Genomic DNA, 22,508 nt, shown 5'->3' on the forward strand with positions numbered 1-22,508 from the left:
GATTTCAGAAGCGTCGACCTCAACCTGAAAAGGAAGAGCAACATCAGGCTGACGCAACACAGGGGCGGAAGAAAAGCGGCGCTTAAGCTCCCGAAAGGCCTCCACAGCAGCAGGGGACCAATCAGCAACATCAGCACCCTTCTTAGTCAAATCAGTCAATGGTTTAACAACATCAGAAAAACCAACAATAAATCGACGATAAAAGTTAGCAAAGCCCAAAAATTTCTGAAGACTCTTAAGAGAAGAGGGTTGCGTCCAATCACAAATAGACTGAACCTTGACAGGATCCATCTTGATGGAAGAGGGGGAAAAAATATATCCCAAAAAGGAAATCTTTTGAACCCCAAAAACGCACTTAGAACCCTTCACACACAAGGAATTAGACCGCAAAACCTGAAAAACCCTCCTGACCTGCTGGACATGAGAGTCCCAGTCATCCGAAAAAATCAAAATATCATCCAGATACACAATCATAAATTTATCCAAATAATCACGGAAAATGTCATGCATAAAGGACTGAAAGACTGAAGGGGCATTTGAAAGACCAAAAGGCATCACCAAATACTCAAAGTGGCCCTCGGGCGTATTAAATGCGGTCTTCCACTCATCCCCCTGCTTAATTCGCACCAAATTATACGCCCCACGGAGATCTATCTTAGAGAACCACTTGGCCCCCTTTATGCGAGCAAACAAATCAGTCAGCAGTGGCAACGGATATTGATATTTAACCGTGATTTTATTCAAAAGCCGATAATCAATACACGGTCTCAAAGAGCCATCTTTCTTAGCCACAAAGAAAAAACCGGCTCCTAAGGGAGATGACGAAGGACGAATATGTCCCTTTTCCAAGGACTCCTTTATATATTCTCGCATAGCAGCATGTTCAGGCACAGACAGATTAAATAAACGACCCTTAGGGTATTTACTACCCGGAATCAAATCTATGGCACAATCGCACTCCCGGTGCGGAGGTAATGAACCAAGCTTAGGTTCTTCAAAAACGTCACGATATTCAGTCAAGAATTCAGGAATCTCAGAGGGAATAGATGATGAAATGGAAACCACAGGTACGTCCCCATGCGTCCCCTTACATCCCCAGCTTAACACAGACATAGCTTTCCAGTCAAGGACTGGGTTATGAGATTGCAGCCATGGCAATCCAAGCACCAACACATCATGTAGGTTATACAGCACAAGAAAGCGAATAATCTCCTGATGATCCGGATTAATCCGCATAGTTACTTGTGTCCAGTATTGTGGTTTATTACTAGCCAATGGGGTGGAGTCAATCCCCTTCAGGGGTATAGGAGTTTCAAGAGGCTCCAAATCATACCCACAGCGTTTGGCAAAGGACCAATCCATAAGACTCAAAGCGGCGCCAGAGTCGACATAGGCATCCGCGGTAATAGATGATAAAGAACAAATCAGGGTCACAGATAGAATAAACTTAGACTGTAAAGTGCCAATTGAAACAGACTTATCAAGCTTCTTAGTACGCTTAGAGCATGCTGATATAACATGAGTGGAATCACCGCAATAGAAGCACAACCCATTTTTTCGTCTTAAATTCTGCCGTTCACTTCTGGACAGAATTCTATCACATTGCATATTCTCTGGCGTCTTCTCAGTAGACACCGCCAAATGGTGCACAGGTTTGCGCTCCCGCAGACGCCTATCGATCTGGATAGCCATTGTCATGGACTCATTCAGACCCGCAGGCACAGGGAACCCCACCATAACATCCTTAATGGCATCAGAGAGACCCTCTCTGAAATTCGCCGCCAGGGCGCACTCATTCCACTGAGTAAGCACAGCCCATTTACGGAATTTCTGGCAGTGTATTTCAGCTTCGTCTTGCCCCTGAGATAGGGACATCAAGGCCTTTTCCGCCTGAAGCTCTAACTGAGGTTCCTCATAAAGCAACCCCAAGGCCAGAAAAAACGCATCCACATTGAGCAACGCAGGATCCCCTGGAGCCAATGCAAAAGCCCAATCCTGAGGGTCGCCCCGGAGCAAGGAAATCACAATCCTGACCTGCTGAGCAGGATCTCCAGCAGAGCGAGATTTCAGGGACAAAAACAACTTGCAATTATTTTTGAAATTTTGAAAGCAAGATCTATTCCCCGAGAAAAATTCAGGCAAAGGAATTCTAGGTTCAGATATAGGAACATGAACAACAAAATCTTGTAAATTTTGAACTTTCGTGGTGAGATTATTCAAACCTGCAGCTAAACTCTGAATATCCATTTTAAACAGGTGAACACAGAGCCATTCCAGGATTAGAAGGAGAGAGAGAGAGAGAAAGGCTGCAATATAGGCAGACTTGCAAGAGATTCAATTACAAGCACACTCAGAACTGAAGGGAAGGGAAAAAAAAAAAAAAATAAATCTTCAGCAGACTTCTCTTATCTCTCCTTTCTCTGTCAATTAATTTAACCCTTTTGTGGCCGGTCAAACTGTTATGGTTCTCAATGGCAAGAGAACATAGCCCAGCAAACATGAGTACTAGCTCTTGGAAGAATGGAAACTAAACTGACCATGAACTAAACCTGCCGCACAACTAACAGTAGCCGGGTAGCGTTGCCTACGTTTTTATCCCTAGACGCCCAGCGCCGGCCGGAGGACTAACTAATCCTGGCAGAGGAAAATATAGTCCTGGCTCACCTCTAGAGAAATTTCCCCGATAGGCAGACAGAGGCCCCCACATATATTGGCGGTGATTTTAGATGAAATGACAAACGTAGTATGAAAATAGGTTTAGCAAAATTGAGGTCCGCTTACTAGATAGCAGGAAGACAGAAAGGGCACTTTCATGGTCAGCTGAAAACCCTATCAAAATACCATCCTGAAATTACTTTAAGACTCTAGTATTAACTCATAACATCAGAGTGGCAATTTCAGATCACAAGAGCTTTCCAGACACAGAAACGAAACTACAGCTGTGAACTGGAACAAAATGCAAAAACAAACGAGGACAAAAGTCCAACTTAGCTGGGAGTTGTCTAGCAGCAGGAACATGCACAGAAAGGCTTCTGATTACAATGCTGACCGGCATGGAAGTGACAGAGGAGCAAGGTTAAATAGCGACTCCCACATCCTGATGGAAACAGGTGAACAGAGGGGATGATGCACACCAGTTCAATTCCACCAGTGGCCACCGGGGGAGCCCAAAATCCAATTTCACAACAGAAGACATTATGGATAGCAAAAGAGGCCGGAAGCGCCAATCGAAAAGACACAGGATTAATAATCTCAGAAATCCTATAAGGACCAATAAACTGAGGTTTAAACTTAGGAGAAGAAACCTTCATAGGAACATGACGGGAAGACAACCAGACCAGATCCCCAACACGAAGCCGGGAACCAACACCCTGACGATGGTTAGCAAAACGTTGAGACTTCTCCTGAGACAACACCAAATTGTCTACCACATGAGTCCAAATCTGCTGCAACCTGTCAACCACAGAATCCACACCAGGACAGTCAGACGGCTCAACCTGCCGAGAAGAAAAATGAGGATGAAAACCAAAATTACAAATAAAAGGCGAAACCAAAGTAGCCGAACTAGCCCGATTATTAAGGGCAAACTCAGCCAATGGCAAAAAGGCCACCCAATCATCCTGATCAGCAGACACAAAGCATCTCAAATAAGTCTCCAAGGTCTGATTAGTTCGCTCGGTTTGGCCATTTGTCTGAGGATGAAATGCAGAGGAAAAAGATAAATCAATGCCCAGCCTAGCACAAAAGGCCCGCCAAAACCTAGAAACAAACTGGGAACCTCTATCAGACACAATATTCTCCGGAATACCATGCAAACGAACCACATGCTGAAAAAACAACGAAACCAAATCTGAAGAGGAAGGCAATCACAAACAACCCAGATAACCAACATCTTCTGGGGAACCGGAAGATCAGAAATAAAACCCATAGAAATATTCGTCCAAGGCCTCTCAGGGACCGGCAACGGCAAAAGCAACCCACTAGCATGAGAAAAACAAGGCTTGGCCCGCGCACAAGTCCCACAGGACTGCACAAAAGAACGCACATCACGTGATAAAGAAGGCCACCAAAAGGACCTACCAACCAAGTCTCTGGTACCAAAAATACCAGGATGACCAGCCAATACAGAACAGTGAACCTCAGAAATCACTCTACTAGTCCATCTGTCAGGAACAAACAGTTTCCCCACTGGACAGCGGTCAGGTCTGTCAGCCTGAAATTCCTGAAGAACCCATCGTAAATCAGGGGAAATGGCAGAAAGAACCACCCCTTCTTTCAGAATGCCGACCAGTTCCAGGACCTCAGGAGAATCAGGCAAAAAACTCCTAGAAAGGGCATCATCCTTAATATTCTTAGAACCCGGAAGATACGAGACCACAAAATCAAAACGGGAAAAAAACAAAGACCATCGAGCCTGTCTAGGATTCAACCGTTTGGCAGACTCGAGGTAAATCAGATTCTTATGATCGGTCAAGACCACAATACGGTGCTTAGCTCCCTCAAGCCAATGTCGCCACTCCTCAAATGCCCACTTCATAGCCAACAACTCCCGATTTCCGACATCATAATTGCGTTCAGCAGGCGAAAAATTACGGGAAAAGAAGGCATACGGTTTCATCAAGAAACCAGCAGGATCCCTCTGAGACAAACTGTCCCCTGCCCCAATCTCAGAAGCGTCAACCTCAACCTGAAACGGAAGAGAAACATCAGGTTGATGCAACACCGGAGCAGAAGTAAATCGACGTTTAAGCTCCTGAAAGGCAGAAACAGCCGCAGAGGACCAATTCACCACATCAGCACCTTTCTTAGTCAAATTGGTCAAGGGTTTAACCACGCTGGAAAAGTTAGCAATGAAACGGCGATAAAAATTTGCAAAACCCAAAAATTTCTGAAGGCTCTTTATGGATGTGGGTTGAATCTAATCATGAATGGCCTGAACCTTAACCGGGTCCATCTCAATAGATGAAGGCGAAAAAATAGACCCCAAGAAAGAAACCTTCTGCACCCCAAAGAGACACTTAAACCCCTTCACAAACAAAGCATTGTCACGAAGGATCTGAAACACCATCCTGACCTGCTCCACATGAGACTCCCAATCATCAGAAAAAATCAAAATATTGTCCAGATATACAATCAAGAATTTATCAATATAAGTCCGGAAGATATCATGCATGAAAGATTGAAAAACAGATGGAGCATTAGTGAGCCCGAACAGCACCACAAGGTATTCAAAATGGCCTTCGGGCGTATTGAACGCAGTTTTCCATTCATCACCCTGCTTAATACGAACAAGATTATACGCCCCCCGAAGGTCAATCTTTGTAAACCAACTATCCCCCTTAATCCTAGCAAACAAATTGGAAAGCAAGGGTAAAGGGTATTGAAATTTGACCGTGATCTTATTCAAGAGGCGATAATCAATACAGGGTCTCAAGGAGCCATCCTTCTTAGCAACAAAAAAAAACCTGCTCCCATCAGTGAAGAAGATGGCCGAATATGCCCTTTCTCCAAAGACTCCTTAACATAACTCCGCATAGCTGTATGTTCAGGCACAGACAGGTTGAAAAGTCGGCCCCTAGGAAACTTACAGCCTGGAATCAAATCAATAGCACAATCACAGTCCCTGTGCGCAGGAAGAGAACTGGACTTGGGTTCATCAAATACATCCTGAAAATCAGACAAAAACTCTGGAATCTCGGAAGAGGAAGAAGAGGAGATGGACATTAAAGGAACATCATTATGAACCCCCTGACAACCCCAACTTGTCACAGACATAGACTTCCAATCCAACACAGGATTATGTACCTGCAACCACGGAAAACCCAGCACGATAGCATCATGCAAATTCTGCAACACCAGAAATCGACAATCTTCCTGATGGGCTGGCGCCATGCGCATGGTCACCTGAGTCCAAAACTGGGGCTTATTTTTAGCCAAAGGTGTAGCATCAATGCTTCTTAAAGGAATAAGGTTCTGCAAAGGCTGCAAGGGAAAACCACAACGCCTGGCAAACTCAAAGTCCATTAAGTTCAAAGCGGCATCTGAATCCACAAACGCCATGACAGAAAATGATGACAGTGAGCAGATCAAGGTCACAGATAACAGAAATTTAGGTTGAACAGTACTGATGGTAAATGAACCAGCGATCTTCTTTGTCCGCTTAGGGCAGACTGAAATGACATGAGAAGCGTCGCCACAATAATAACACAACTTATTCTGATGTCTGAATCCTTGTCGTTCTGTTCTAGACAGAATCCTATCACACTGCATTGGCTCAGGACTCTGCTCTGAGGATAATGAAACAGTATGCATAGTTCTGCGCTCCCGCAAGCGCCGATCAATCTGAATGGCCAGAGAAATAGAATCACTCAGACCGACAGGCGTGGGAAACCCCACCATAACATCCTTAACGGATTCAGAAAGACCCTTTCTGAAAATTGCCGCCAAAGCATCATCATTCCATTTAGTCAACACAGACCATTTTCTAAATTTCTGACAATACAATTCTGCCGCCTCTTGGCCCTGAGATAGAACCAACAAGATCTTCTCTGCTTGATCCACAGAATTAGGTTAATCATACAATAGTCCTAAAGCCTGCAAAAAAGAATCTATATTAAGCAAAGCAGGACTCCCAGATTCCAGGGAAAATGCCCAATCCTGTGGATCGCCATGCCGCAGGGAAATAACGATTTTAACCTGCTGAATGGAATCACCAGAGGATCGAGGTCTCAAAGCAAAAAACAGTTTCCAGTTGTTTTTAAAACTCAGAAATTTAGACCTGTCACCAAAAAATGAATCAGGAATAGGAATCTTCGGCTCCAAAACAGGAGTCTGAACAATATAATCAGAAATTCCCTGCACCCTAGCAGCAAGCTGGTCTACACGAGAAGCTAATTCATGAACATCCATGCTAACACAAGACTCCTCAGCCACCCAGGGAAAAAGAGGGAGGAACAGGCAAAACAGACTACAGAAAAAAAATGACTCAACACCTTTCTTCCCTTCTTCTGAGATGCATTTAACTCATTGTTGTCCAGTTGTACTGTTATGATCCGGTGACTTTGGAGCCGCATGAGACTTTCTCAGGAGAAGTGGAATCTATACTGACCGCAAACCCTGAACTAACACCGCAACTAGAAGTAGCCGTGGGGTGTGCCTAACAAAACCCTAGACACCTCGACACAGCCGGAGGACTAAATACCCCTATAGATTGAAACAGGAATACTAACTTTCCTCAGAGCAGAACCCCAAAGGATAGGCAGCCCCCCCGCAAATATTGACTGTGAATAGGAGAGGAAAGACACACAGGCAGAAAACAGATTTCAGCAAAAGAGGCCACTCTAGCTAAACAGGGAAAGATAGGACAGAATACTAAGTGGTCAGTATTAAAACTCTAAAAATAGACACAGCAGAAAATACAAAAAGTTCCACAATCTAACTAAAGACATGCAATTTATGACTGCAACTCCTGAGAATCCAGCAAGACTGAGAAAATACTGATACAATCTAAGCTGGACAAAAAAACACTGAATAGAACTAAATTGTTAAGCACACAGCATGTGTGCCACAAAAAACAGACACATCTTTGCAGATTTGCAGCAAGGCAGAAGGAACCAGGCAAGGACAAAACCTCCAAAAACAATGGACAACTGGCAAGGACTAATGAATCCTGCAAACCTAAATACCCCAGTCAGAACTGCAATCAGCGGATACACCTGACCAGGGCTGCAATCCAGAGACAACTGCATTACCACCTACAACCACCGGAGGGAGCCCAAAAGCAGAATTCACAACAGAAGACCAAGAGTCACCTCTGCTTCAGAGGATAAGTTTATCTGAGTCACCAGCCTCAGAAATCGCAGGTTTACAGCAGCTCAGATTAGAGACTGGGTCACTGCCACACAGAGTTCAAGCAGCAGACAAATCTCTACAACAACTGATAAGAGGAGACTTTGTGCAGCAGGCCTTCATGGTAAAATAACTGCTAGGAAACCACTGCTAAGGACAGGCAACAAGCAGAAGAGACTTGTTTGGGCTAAAAAACACAAGAAATGGACATTAGACAAGTGGAAATCTGTGCTTTGGTCTGATGAGTTCAAATTTGAGATCTTTGGTTCCAACCACCGTGTTTTTGTGCAACGCAGAAAAGGTGAACGGATGGACTCTACATGCCTTGTTCCCACCGTGAAGCATGGAGGAGGAGGTGTGATGGTGTGGGGGTGCTTTGCTGGTGACACTGTTGGAGATTTAATCAAAATTGAAGGCATACTGAACCAGCATGGCTACCACAGAATCTCGCAGCAGCATGCTATTCCATCCGGTTTGCGTTTAGTTGGACCATCAATTATTTTTCAACAGGACAATGACCCCAAACACATCTCCAGGCTCTGTAAGGGCAATTTGACCAAGAAGGAGAGTGATGGGGTGCTACGCCAGATGACCTTGCCTTCACAGTCACCAGACCAGAACCCAATCGAGACGGTTTGGAGTGAGATGGACAGCAGAGTGAAGGCAAAAGGGCCAACAAGTGCTAAGAATCTCTGGGAACTCCTTCAAGATTGTAGGAAGACTATTTCCGATGACTACCTCTTTAAGCTCATCAAGAGAATGCCAAGAGTGTGCAAAACAGTCATCAATGCAAAAGATGGCTACTTTGAAGAACCTAGATTATGACTAGTGTTGAGCATTCCGATACCGCAAGTATCGGGTATCGGCCGATATTTGCTGTATCGGAATTCCGATACCGAGATCCGATACTTTTGTGGTATCGGGTATCGGTATCGAAACAACATTAAGGTGTAAAAGAAAGAATTAAAATAAAAAATATTGCTATACTCACCTCTCCGACGCAGCCTGGACCTCACCGAGGGAACCGGCAGCGTTGTTTGCTTAAAATGCGCGCTTTTCCTTCCTTCCGTGACGTCACGGCTTCTGATTGGTCGCGTGCCGCCCATGTGGCCGCGACGCGACCAATCACAGCAAGCCGTGACGTAATTTTCAGGTCCTTCTAGGCATTCAGTATTTTAAAATTACGTCCCGGCTTTGTGATTGGTCGCGTCGCGGTCACATGGGCGACGCGACCAATCACAAGCCGTGACGTCACGGGAGGCAGGAGACGCGCGCATTTTAAAATGCGCGCGTGTCCAGCCTCCCGTGACGTCACGGCTTGTGATTGGTCGCGTCGCCAATGTGACCGCGACGCGACCAATCACAAGCCAGAACGTAATTTTAAAATCCTGAAGGACCTGAAATTACGTCACGGCTTGCTGTGATTGGTTGCGTCGCGGCCACATGGGCGACGCGACCAATAACAAGCCGTGACGTCACGGGAGGCTGGACACGCGCGCATTTTAAAATGCGCGCGTCTCCTGCCTCCCGTGATGTCACGGCTTGTGATTGGTCGCGTCGCCCATGTGACCGCGACGCGACCAATCAGAAGCCGTGACGTCACGGAAGGAAGGAAAAGCGCTCATTTTAAGCAAACAATGCTGCCGGTTCCCTCGGTGAGGTGAGTATAGCAATATTTTTTATTTTAATTCTTTATTTTACACATTAATATGGTTCCCAGGGCCTGAAGGAGAGTTTCCTCTCCTTCAGACCCTGGGAACCATCAGGGATACCGTCCGATACTTGAGTCCCATTGACTTGTATTGGTATCGGGTATCGGTATCGGATTAGATCCGATACTTTGCCGGTATCGGCCGATACTTTCCGATACCGATACTTTCAAGTATCGGACGGTATCGCTCAACACTAATTATGACATATTTTCAGTTGTTTCACACTTTTGTGTTAAGTGTATGATTCCACATGTGTTAATGCATAGTTTTGATGCCTTCAGTGTGAATTTACAATTTTCATAGTCATGAAAATACAGAAAAATCTTTAAATGAGAAGGTGTGTCAAAACTTTTGGTCTGTACTGTATATAGTAATATTTCAACTTCACAGTGTATGAATTAGGGGACAGGTTAGAATTTATTACCATTTTTCCCTCTACAATTCAGCACCATTACATCTGGTTGGCAGTCATGTTGCTGAATTCGCTTTAAGCCAATTACAATCAATTTGGGTTTTGAACCCATCTGATTTAAAACACAAGTGAATGATTATTGTTTTTTTTCCTACCTGTGGATATTTGTATATTCCCAGGACATTAGCCAAAATAATTGAATTTGATGAATGCCCGGATCCAATTATTAATGCGACGGAGGTATTCCAGTTACAGTGATAATTTGGCACAGCAGTGCTGGATTCAGAAAGAAATTGTAGAGCTCCGTGTAATTCATACTGAGGGACATTACATGTGTCAAAGACCTGGAACCCTAGAGACATATTGGGGTGAATCTTGGAATGTTGATTGATCTCATCTACTGTGAATATTAGAGTCTGAAACTGTTGGTAACAATCCACGCAGAACCTTCAGGAGAAAAGTATAGACAAAACCAAAATGAGAAGTAATACACAAAAAACTTTGTCATGAAAAAAAAAAACATTCAATCATGTCAGGTTGCTTGGTTGGTTCAAGAAAGAAAGTGTCAAAATAATACAATGTACATCAGAATGAAAGGAAGTCCGTCAACAAAAAGCAATTTTTATTAAATTAGCTTGACATTTTTTTTACTTTTCTTTTGGGATGGCCTTCTGCCATTTTGCTGGATGGGCATTTGGGGCCAGGAAGGGGTAAAAAAAATGTATTAGCCAAACTGATGGATTATAAAGGATTGAGAATGAGTTAGAAAATAAAAAAATATATTCACCAAGCCCTCACTTGGCCTTCCATGCAGCCCATCTTTGATTCATCTTTTTCAGTATAGCGTAACCTCTTCTTTAATCCAGTGTTGTGTTTTTCGCAAGCTAAAACCCAAGGTCATCACAATGCTGTGACGCATGTCATTATATTGTGCGATGTTACCAGCTCAAAGGATGCTAAGAACCAATGCACTGAATGAAAGAAGAGGTTGCACCCAACTGAAAAACTCCACTAGATCTAAGTGAGGCTGCACGGCGGAGAATAAATGTAGGTCAAGGATCATTTTTCTTTCTAACTTTGTCTTACCTATGTTTTTTACACTCTGGGGTCAGGAAAACAGATGATTTACATGAAATAAAGTAAGCAGATATAATTTCCAGTCTTTACTCAATTGAGTCTGTCAAATTAAAATTTTGGTAGATTTTTTTTCCCTTAGCCATGATGTCACTGGGCCTAGTTAGTACCAGAGTCATGGAAGATACCAATGAATAAAATAGAAGATCAGAGCAGAGGAATCAAAAATGCTAGTGAAAAAATCAAATGCTAGAGCAAGGCTTTGTGATGGGTCATGTAAGAGACAAGGCTAGGTGAGCATAAACTTCTGTGTTCTGAGTAGTTCTTAAAGCAGGAGTAGATACCTTCTGGTCTACAGGCTGTTGATTGCCTGTGATGACTTGTCTTCATCTCTCTGGCAGATTGTTGGAGGCCATGCAGAAGCAGCATTCACTACTAAATGCTGCAGTGCCTGCAATGAAGGATTGCATTCTAACAAGGCCAGTCCAAGCACCTGGACTTCCTGTGTGGGTGGAGATAGCACACAATGAGCTCCCATCCCATAGATCAGTATTCCCCAACTCCGGTCCTCAAGAGCCACCAACAGGTCATGTTTTTAGGATTTCATTAGTATTGCACAGGTCATTGAGTGCTTGCCTGTCCAGGTGATGCAATTATCACCTGTGCAATACTAAGGAAATCCTCAAAACATGACCTGTTGGTGGCTCTTGAGAACCGGACTTGGGGAACACTGCCATAGATGAAGGCAGGAGTGTTGCCCCAGTGTCTCCTAAAATGTACATGTTCCAGCTGCCATGTCTCCTGTGATGTATATACTCCAGCCACAATATATCCTGTGATGTATATGCTCCATATCTGATGTCTCCTGTGAGGTACGTATATACTCCAGCCCCAGTGTCTTCTGTAATGTATATGCTCCAGGCCCATTGTCTCCTATTGTATCTTATCCAGAACCAGTGTCTCCTATATGATGTATATTTTTTTATTTTTGACCAGTGTCACTTTATGTGGTAAGAACTAGGGAATGTTTCAACATAATTTTTAAGATAGTATACACCAAAATGTATACAGGTACGCGCTGAACAGTAGCAGATGGACAAAAATAATAATGGGTGTCTTTTATAGATATAAAATGTACTCAAATGCCAGAAACTCTAACACGGAGATCGTCTGGCTAGGTTCCAGTAGCTAGAAGGGAGAAAGTACATGCACGTGTGCCTACCTCCAGTGCTGAATCCTTGGAGCGTTGGAGGACTGTGTAGATGCCGTCGTACTTCTGAGAAGGATCCAAGTGGATCGAGGGGAGTCCAAGCAGGTGGCTGCTCCGGCCGGTAGCAGCCGCCTATAACCTAAACTTCAGGGAGGGGGCGAGATCCTGTCGGTCCGGACGCCGCGTGTAGTGAGAGCGGTCAGTCCGGATAGTTTGCAGGACCTGCCTGACGTCACAGAACACGTGACCGCTTGCCCGAGCCCGAGAGCGCAAGTGAAAGTGAACGCGAGTACGGGGTGCAGTGAGAATCAGTCTCTACGCGTTTCGGAGACGCCTGTCTCCTTCCTCAGGAATCCCTGAAGTTTAGGTTATAGGCGGCTGCTACTGGCCGGAGCAGCCACCTGCTTGGACTCCCCTCGATCCACTTGGATCCTTCTCAGAAGTACGACGGCATCTACACAGTCCTCCAATGCTCCAAGGATTCAGCACTGGAGGTAGGCACACGTGCATGTACTTTCTCCCTTCTAGCTACTGGAACCTAGCCAGACGATCTCCGTGTTAGAGTTTCTGGCATTTGAGTACATTTTATATCTATAAAAGACACCCATTATTATTTTTGTCCATCTGCTACTGTTCTGCGCGTACCTGTATACATTTTGGTGTATACTATCTTAAAAATTACGGACTTTGTACTAACCATTTGTGGAGGTTTGTTGGTGTCGCTGCAAGGACTTTAGCACATTGATACTTAGAGCCACCAAAAATAGACTTCTAAATGTTTCAACATACCCCAGTGATTCTATTTTTGTTTTTTTGCTGACACATTGCTAGCGGTAAATTTAGGTCAGAATGATTTGGATTTAAAAAACTATTAAAAAATTGCAAAAAAATTCACAATTTTCAATGAATGTTTTTTGAATGCTTATGCCATTAATCCAGATAGTTAATAAATAATATTTTACACGTGCACTTTAAATTGGCATATTTTTTGTCAGCATGTTAAAAGTGTTAACTAGTTTTGAGCATTCCGATACCCGATACTTGCGGGTATCGGAATTCCGATACCGAGATCCGATACTTTTGTGGTATCGGGTATCGGTATCGAAACAACATTAATGTGTAAAATAAAGAATTAAAATAAAAAATAGGGATATACTCACCTCTCCGACGCAGCCTGCACCTTACCGAGGGAACCGGCAGCCTTCTTTGCTTAAAATGTGCGCGTTTACTGCCTTCCGTGACGTCACGGCTTGTGATTGGTCGCGTGCCGCCCATGTGGCCGCGACGCGACCAATCACAGCAAGCCGTGACGTAATTTTCAGGTCCGGAATGCCTAATTCTAGGCATTCAGGATTTGAAAATTACGTTACGGCTTGTGATTGGTCGTGTCGCGGTCACATGGGCGACGCGACCAATCACAAGCCGTGACGTCACGGGAGGCAGGAAACGCGCGCATTTTAAAATTACGTCACGGCTTCTGATTGGTTGCGTGCCGCCCATGTGACCGCGACGCGACCAATCACAGCAAGCCGTGACGTAATTTTAAGGTCCTGAATGCAGAATTAGGACACTGCATCCCTCAAAGTGCTCACCTCACATTCAAGAGGTTTATAGTTTTTCTAGGTGCTCACAGGAGTTAAAGCAATGTGGAAGGAAAAAAATAAAAAATTACATTTTTCCCACAAAATATGTTGCTTTAGCCCCAAATTTCTCTTTTTCACAAGAGTGACTGGAGAAAATTAGGCACCAAAATTTCTTGTGAAATTTCTCCTGACTATGCCGATATTCCATATGTGGTGGCAAAGTGCTGTTTGGAATCATGATTTGAAGGAAAGGAGCACCTTTTGACTTTTGAAGTTCAAAATAGCCTAGAAAAAATAGCTGACGCCATGTCACGTTTGCAGTTCTCCTGACTTACCAAAGCAGTTTAAAGTCTACACATATGACCTCATTTTGGAAACTTAACACCTCAAAGAATTAAAATTTATAATGTTTGGCCGTGAAAATTACAAATTTGATTTTTCCAACAAAAATTCGACATAAGCCTTACATTTTTCATTTTCACAAGGGTTAAAGGAGAAGATTGACCCCAAAAATTGTTGTGCAATTTCTCCTGAGTACGTGGTCATCAATATGTGGTGGGAAACTACTGTTTGGGCGCACAGAAGGGCTAGGAAGGGAAGGTGTACCTTTTGACTTTGGAACACAAACTTAACTGTAACAGATAGTGGATACTATGTCACATTTGGAAAGCTCCTGATGTGCTGAACAGTGGACACTTCCCACAGGTGACCCCATTTTGGAAATCACACCCCTCAAGGAATGTATTTTAGGGTGTGGTGAGCATCTTGAAACCACAGATGTTTCACAAAATTTCATTATAAAAATTAAAACATTTTTTTTCCAAAAATGCTGCTTTAGTCCTAAAGTTTACTTTTAACAAGAGTAACAGGAGAAAATTAACTTTTTACAAGTTTTGAGCAATTTCCTCTGAGTGTGCTGTTGCCCCATATGTTGGGGAAAACCACTGTGTGGGCCGTCAGTAAAGCTCTTGTATTGCCAGAAGACCAGTAGCCCCCTAAAAATTACCCCATTTTGGAAACTATACTTCTCACAGAAGTACTTCACAGAATTGTATAACATTGGGGTGTGAAAATGGAAAAAAATACTTTTTTATGGAAAATGTTATTTTAGACCAAATTTTTAATTTTCACAAAGAATAATAGTCAGAAATGGTCCTAAACATTCAAAAAGCAACTTCTTATTGATACAGCAATACCTTTTTTTGGTCATACACTTCTGCTTGAGCATACAGAATGGATCAGAGAAAGAGGAGTAGTTTATGGACACCATTTGCAGAGCCCCTAGTCTGCTAAAAGATCATAAATCCACAAAAAAAAAATTTCAAATGCACTCAGGGAAATCATTTATAAGTATAATGATTAACCCCTTAGTGACAGAGCCAATTTGGCACTTAATAACCAAGCCAAATTTTGCAATTCCGACCACAGTCATTTTATGAAGCTATAGCTCTGGAATAATGTAACATATCTCACTGATTCTGAAACTGATTTTTCATGACATTTTGTACATCATGATACTGGTAAAATTTCTTCGATATACAGTGGGTATGGAAAGTTTTCAGACTCCTTTAAATTTTTCACTCTTTGTTTCATTGCAGCCATTTGGTAATTTCAAAAAAGTTCATTTTCTCTCATTAATGTACACTCTGAACCCCATCTTGAGTGAAAAAATAACAGAAATGTAGAAATTTTTGCTTATTTGGAAAAAAAAACCCTGAAATATCACATGGTCATAAGTATTCAGACCCTTTGCTCAGAAACTCATATTTAAGTCACATGCTGTCCATTTCCTTGTGATCCTGTCACGGGAAGCCTAGGTGGGCAAGAGTTAATAACCCGGGCCCCTGCAATTTCCCTCAGACTAGGGAAATCCTGACTGACCCTCTAGCTAGAGTTTTGTTATGATCCTTAGTGGTTGAGGATCACAAATTACTCCAGCTAAGTAACCAAACATAGGACAAGCTCTAGGGAGGTGGTAAACTGGACTGACCACAAATCTGACCTATCCAAACACACTAGAGGTAGCCGGTGAACGTGCCTAAAATCCTAGACGTCTCAAGCAAGCCTGAGGAACTAGCTACCCCTAGAGAGAAAGAAAGACCTCACTTGCCTCCAGAGAAATAATCCCCAAAGATATAGAAGCCCCCAACAAATAATAATGTGAGGAGAGAGGAAGGGACATACACAGGGGTGAAAGCAGATTCAGCAAATGAGGCCCACTAATACTAGATAGTAGAAAATAGAAAAGGGATTTATGCGGTCAGTAAAAAACCCTTACAAAATATCCACACTGAGATTTCAAGGACCCCCGCACCAACTAACGGTGTGGGGGGAGAAACTCAGTCCCCTAGAGCAACCAGCAAGCGAGGAAATCACATTTTAGCAAGCTGGACAAGAAACATGATGAATGCTGATAACAAACAAAAACTTAGCTTGTCTTGGAGAGACTGGGAGCAAGGTAGTCACAAGGAATCTGAAGAGCACTGAATACATTGGTAGCATGCAAGGAACTGAGTATCCAGGTGAGCTAAATAGGAAACCAACCAAGGATAACGAACCAGCTGATACAGCCAACCTGCAGAAAGACAACACTACACAGTACCGCTTGTGACCACTAGAGGGAGCCCAAAAATAGAGTTCACAACAGTACCCCCCCCTTGAGGAGGGGTCACCGAACCCTCATAAAGACCCCCAGGGCGATCAGGATGAGCCGCGTGGAAGGCACGAACCAAATCGGCCGCATGAACATCAGAGGCGACAACCCAGGAATTATCCTCCTGACCATAGCCCCTCCACTTAACCAAATACTGAAGCCTCCATCTAGAGATACGAGAATACAAAATCTTCTCCACCACGTACTCCAATTCGCCCTCGACCAGCACCGGAGCAGGAGGCTCAACAGAAGGAACCACAGGTACCACATACCTCCACAACAAAGACCTATGGAACACATTATGAATGGCAAACGATGCTGGGAGATCCAAACGAAAAGACACCGGGTTAAGGATTTCCAAGATCTTATAAGGACCGATGAAGCGAGGCTTGAATTTAGGAGAGGAGACCTTCATAGGAACATACCGAGAAGACAGCCACACCAAATCCCCAACACAAAGTCGGAGACCCACACCGCGGCGGCGGTTGGCAAAGCACTGAGCCTTCTCCTGTGACAACTTCAAATTGTCCACCACATGGTTCCAAATCTGCTGCAACCTATCCACCACAGAATCCACCCCAGGACAGTCAGAAGGCTCAACCTGACCCGAGGAAAAACGAGGATGGAAACCAGAATTGCAGAAAAAAGGCGAAACCAAAGTAGCAGCACTAGCCCGATTATTAAGGGCAAACTCAGCCAATGGCAAAAAAGTCACCCAATCATCCTGATCAGCAGAAACAAAACATCTCAAATAAGTTTCCAACGTCTGATTAGTTCGCTCGGTTTGGCCATTAGTCTGAGGATGGAAGGCCGATGAAAAAGACAAATCAATGCCCATATTAGTACAAAAAGTCCGCCAAAACCTGGACACAAACTGGGATCCTCTATCAGACACAATATTTTCAGGAATGCCGTGCAAGCGAACCACATTCTGAAAAAATAGAGGAACCAAATCGGAGGAGGAAGGCAACTTAGGCAAGGGCACCAAATGGACCATCTTGGAAAAATGATCACACACCACCCACATGACAGACATTTTCTGAGATACTGGAAGATCCGAAATAAAATCCATGGAAATGTGCGTCCAAGGCCTTTTCGGGACAGGCAAAGGCAAAAGCAAACTGCTGGCACAAGAACAGCAAGGCTTAGCCCGAGCACAAATCCCACAAGACTGCACAAAGGAACGCACATCTCGCGACAAGGAAGGCCACCAGAAGGACCTAGCCACCAAATCTCTGGTACCAAAAATCCCAGGATGACCCGCCAACACCGAAGAATGAACCTCGGAAATAACTCTGCTGGTCCATCTATCCGGGACAAACAGTCTCTCTGGTGGACAACGGTCAGGTCTATCCGCCTGAAATTTCTGCAGCACTCGTCGCAAATCTGGGGAAATGGCAGACAAAATCACTCCCTCTCTGAGAATACCAGCCGGCTCAGAAACTCCCGGAGAGTCAGGCACAAAACTCCTAGAAAGTGCATCAGCTTTCACGTTCTTCGAACCAGGCAGGTATGAGACCACGAAGTTGAAACGGGAGAAAAACAACGACCAACGAGCCTGTCTAGGATTCAGGCGCTTGGCAGATTCGAGGTAAATCAGATTTTTGTGATCAGTCAAGACCACCACACGATGTTTAGCTCCTTCGAGCCAATGTCGCCACTCCTCAAATGCCCACTTCATAGCCAACAACTCCCGATTACCAACATCATAATTCCGCTCAGCAGGCGAAAATTTTCTTGAAAAGAAAGCACATGGCTTCATCACAGAGCCATCAGAGCTTCTCTGCGACAAAACAGCCCCTGCTCCAATCTCAGAAGCATCAACCTCGACCTGGAAGGGGAGAGAGACATCTGGCTGACATAAGACTGGAGCCGAAGAAAACTGATGCTTCAGCTCCCGAAAGGCCTCCACGGCCACAGGAGACCAATTAGTCACATCAGAACCCTTCTTGGTCAAATCCGTCAAAGGTTTAACCACGCTAGAAAAATTAGCGATGAAACAACGGTAAAAATTAGCAAAACCCAAGAACTTCTGAAGACTCTTAACAGACGTGGGCTGAGTCCAGTCATGAATAGCCTGGACCTTGACTGGGTCCATCTCCACAGTAGAAGGAGAAAAAATAAAACCCAAAAAGGAGACCTTCTGTACTCCGAAGAGGCATTTTGAGCCCTTCACAAATAAAGCATTAGCACGCAGGACCTGAAACACCATCCTGACCTGCTTCACATGGGACTCCCAATCATCAGAAAAGACCAAAATGTCATCCAGATAAACAATCATAAATTTATCCAGATATTCTCGGAAGATGTCATGCATGAAGGACTGAAACACAGAAGGAGCATTAGAGAGTCCAAAAGGCATCACTAAGTACTCAAAATGGCCTTCGGGCGTATTAAATGCTGTTTTCCATTCATCTCCCTGCTTAATGCGCACAAGGTTATACGCACCACGGAGATCTATCTTGGTGAACCAACTGGCACCCTTAATCCGAGCAAACAAATCAGACAATAGTGGCAAAGGATACTGAAATTTGACTGATTTTATTCAGAAGACGATAATCTATACAAGGTCTCAAAGAACCGTCCTTCTTGGCCACAAAAAAAAATCCTGCACCAAGAGGGGAAGAGGATGGGCGAATATGTCCCTTCTCCAAAGACTCCTTTATATAACTCTGCATCGCGGCATGCTCTGGTATAGACAAATTAAAAAGTCGTCCCTTAGGGAATTTACTACCAGGAATCAAATTTATAGCACAGTCACAATCCTTATGAGGGGGCAGGGCACTGGACCTGGGCTCATCAAATACATCCTGGTAGTCAGACAAAAACTCAGGGACTTCAGATGGAGTGGAAGAAGCAATTGACACCAACGGAGTATCGCCATGAATTCCCTGACAACCCCAACTTGACACAGACATAGCTTTCCAATCTAAAACTGGATTATGAGCCTGCAGCCATGGCAGACCCAAAACGACAACATCATGCAAATTATGCAGAACAAGAAACCGAATCACCTCCTGATGTACGGGAGTCATGCACATGGTCATTAGCGTCCAATACTGAGGCTTATTCTCAGCCAATGGCGTAGCATCAATTCCCCTCAGAGGAATAGGAAATTCCAAAGGCTCCAGGATAAAACCACAGCGCCTGGCAAACGACAAATCCATCAGATTCATGGCAGCACCCGAATCCACAAAAGCCATAACCGAGTAGGACAACAAAGAACAAATCAAAGTAACAGACAAAATAAATTTAGGCTGTATAGTACCAATGGTGACAGGTTTAGCGTTTTTTTTAAGCGTTTAGAGCATGCTGAGATAGCATGAGTAGAATCACCACAGTAAAAGCACAACCCATTTTGACGTCTATGACTTTGTCGCTCAATTCTGGTCAGAGTTCGGTCACATTGCATAGACTCAGGTGTCCGTTCAAAAGACACCGCCAAATGGTGCGCAGGTTTACGCTCCCGCAAATGCCGATCAATCTGAATGGCCAGAGTCATTGACTCATTCAGACCTGCAGGCGTAGGGAACCCCACCATGACATTCTTAATGGCTTCAGAAAGACCTTTTCTGAAATTTGCAGCCAGGGCACACTCATTCCATTGAGTAAGCACCGACCATTTCCGAAATTTTTGACAATACACCTCTGCTTCATCCTGACCTTGGGAGATAGCCAGCAACGCTTTTTCTGCCTGATTCTCAAGATTAGGCTCCTCATAAAGCAGTCCAAGAGCCATAAAAAATGCATCTACATTAAGCAATACAGGATCTCCTGGTGCCAGAGAGAAAGCCCAATCCTGAGGGTCGCCACGCAACAAGGAGATAACAATTTTAACTTGCTGAGCGGAATCACCAGAGGAACGAAGTCTCAGAGATAGAAATAACTTACAATTATTCTTAAAATTCAGAAACCTAGATCTATCTCCAGAAAACAACTCAGGAATGGGTATCTTTGGTTCTGACATAGGGCTATGAATAACAAAATCCTGAATACTTTGCACCCGTGCAGTAAGATGATCCACACTAGAAGTCAGAGTCTGAATATTCATGTCTGCAGCTGAGCTCAAAACCACCCAGAGTTCAAGGGGATGAAAGAAGCTAAACAGACTGCAGCAAAGGAAAAGCGGGAGGAAAAAAAAAATGTACTCAAGTCTTCTTTTTATCCCACTTCTGCGATGCATTAAACACTTTTTGGCCTGCTATACTGTTATGATCCTTAGTGGTTGAGGATCACAAATTACTCCAGCTAAGTAACCAAACATAGGACAAGCTCTAGGGAGGTGGTAAACTGGACTGACCACAAATCTGAACCTTATCCAAACACACTAGAGGTAGCCGATGAACGTGCCTAAAATCCTAGACGTCTCAAGCCAGCCTGAGGAACTAGCTACCCCTAGAGAGAAAGAAAGACCTCACTTGCCTCCAGAGAAATAATCCCCAAAGATATAGAAGCCCCCAACAAATAATAACGGTGAGGAGAGAGGAAGGGACATACACAGGGGTGAAAGCAGATTCAGCAAATAAGGCCCACTAATACTAGATAGTAGAAAATAGAAAAGGGATATATGCGGTCAGTAAAAAACCCTTACAAAATATCCACACTGAGATTTCAAGAACCCCCGCACCAACTAACGGTGTGGGGGGAGAAACTCAGTCCCCTAGAGCAACCAGCAAGTGAGGAAATCACATTTTAGCAAGCTGGACAAGAAACATGATGAATGCTGATAACAAACAAAAACTTAGCTTGTCTTGGAGAGACTGGGAGCAAGGTAGTCACAAGGAATCTGAAGAGCACTGAATACATTGGTAGCAGGCAAGGAACTGAGTATCCAGGTGAGCTAAATAGGAAACCAACCAAGGATAACGAACCAGCTGATACAGCCAACCTGCAGAAAGACAACACTACACAGTACCGCTTGTGACCACTAGAGGGAGCCCAAAAATAGAGTTCACAACAGAGTTTACACTGATGGTGTGCATGTCTAGGCCTCCACCCTCTCCCTGTCTCCTGTTTCAACCCTAGGCTGAAAACACCACCCTCCACCCAGTGAAGAGATCATACACCAATACCCACAGTTAGCACAGACAAGGATAACGGAAAATATACACCACGCCGCAGTCACTCAGGAATACACTATAAATGCACAGGGTAAAATAAATACAAATACAGGAATGAGTAAATAAGACAAAGGGAAATGCACCGCCAGATACGATACTCCAACTCCTAGCTCACCACTCCAGACCGAGATAACCAAGCACTAGACAGAAGCTATAATCGGCGACGCCCAATTTTCAGGTGAACTATTTAAAGGCAGTGGGCATGGCCCAGCTTCCAATCCGAGCACCAGGTAAATTAACCCCGGACCAGCTACATAAAATCTAGCCGACGCCAATGAGCGCATAGTGGACAAAAGCGGAATTACCGCTGTCTGTCGAACGACCTGGTCTGAACAGTGTCCGACATGACAGATCCTCCTTGAAATGGTTTTACTCCTTCATTGGAGTCCAGCTGGCTCACACCTGTCTATAAAAGACCTCACAGTTCTCAGTGCATGTCAGACCAAATGAGAATCATGAGGTCAAAGAAACTGGCCAAGGAGCTCAGAGTCAGAATTGTGTTACAACAGAATTTCTGCAATACTCAAAATTTCTAAGAACACAGTGGCTTCCATAATCCTTAAATGGAAGAAGTTTGCAACCACCAGAAGGACTTGTCCGTCCAGCCAAACTGAGCAATCGTGGGAGAAGAGCCTTGGTGACAGGAGTAAAGAAGAAACCCAAGATCATTGTGGCTGAGCTCCAGAGATACAGTAGGGAGATGGGAGAAAGTTCCACAAAGTCAACTATCACTGCAGCCCTCCACCAGTCAGGCTTTATAGCAGAGTGGCCCGACTGAAGCCTGTCCCCAGAGCAAGACATATGAAAGCCCACATAGAGTTTGCTAAAAAACACATGAAGGACTCCCAGATTATGAGAAATAAGATTCTCTGGTCTGATGAGATGAAGATAGACCT

Source organism: Ranitomeya variabilis, chromosome 5, assembly GCF_051348905.1.
Source record: "Ranitomeya variabilis isolate aRanVar5 chromosome 5, aRanVar5.hap1, whole genome shotgun sequence".
In the NCBI taxonomy this organism is placed as follows: domain Eukaryota; kingdom Metazoa; phylum Chordata; class Amphibia; order Anura; family Dendrobatidae; genus Ranitomeya; species Ranitomeya variabilis.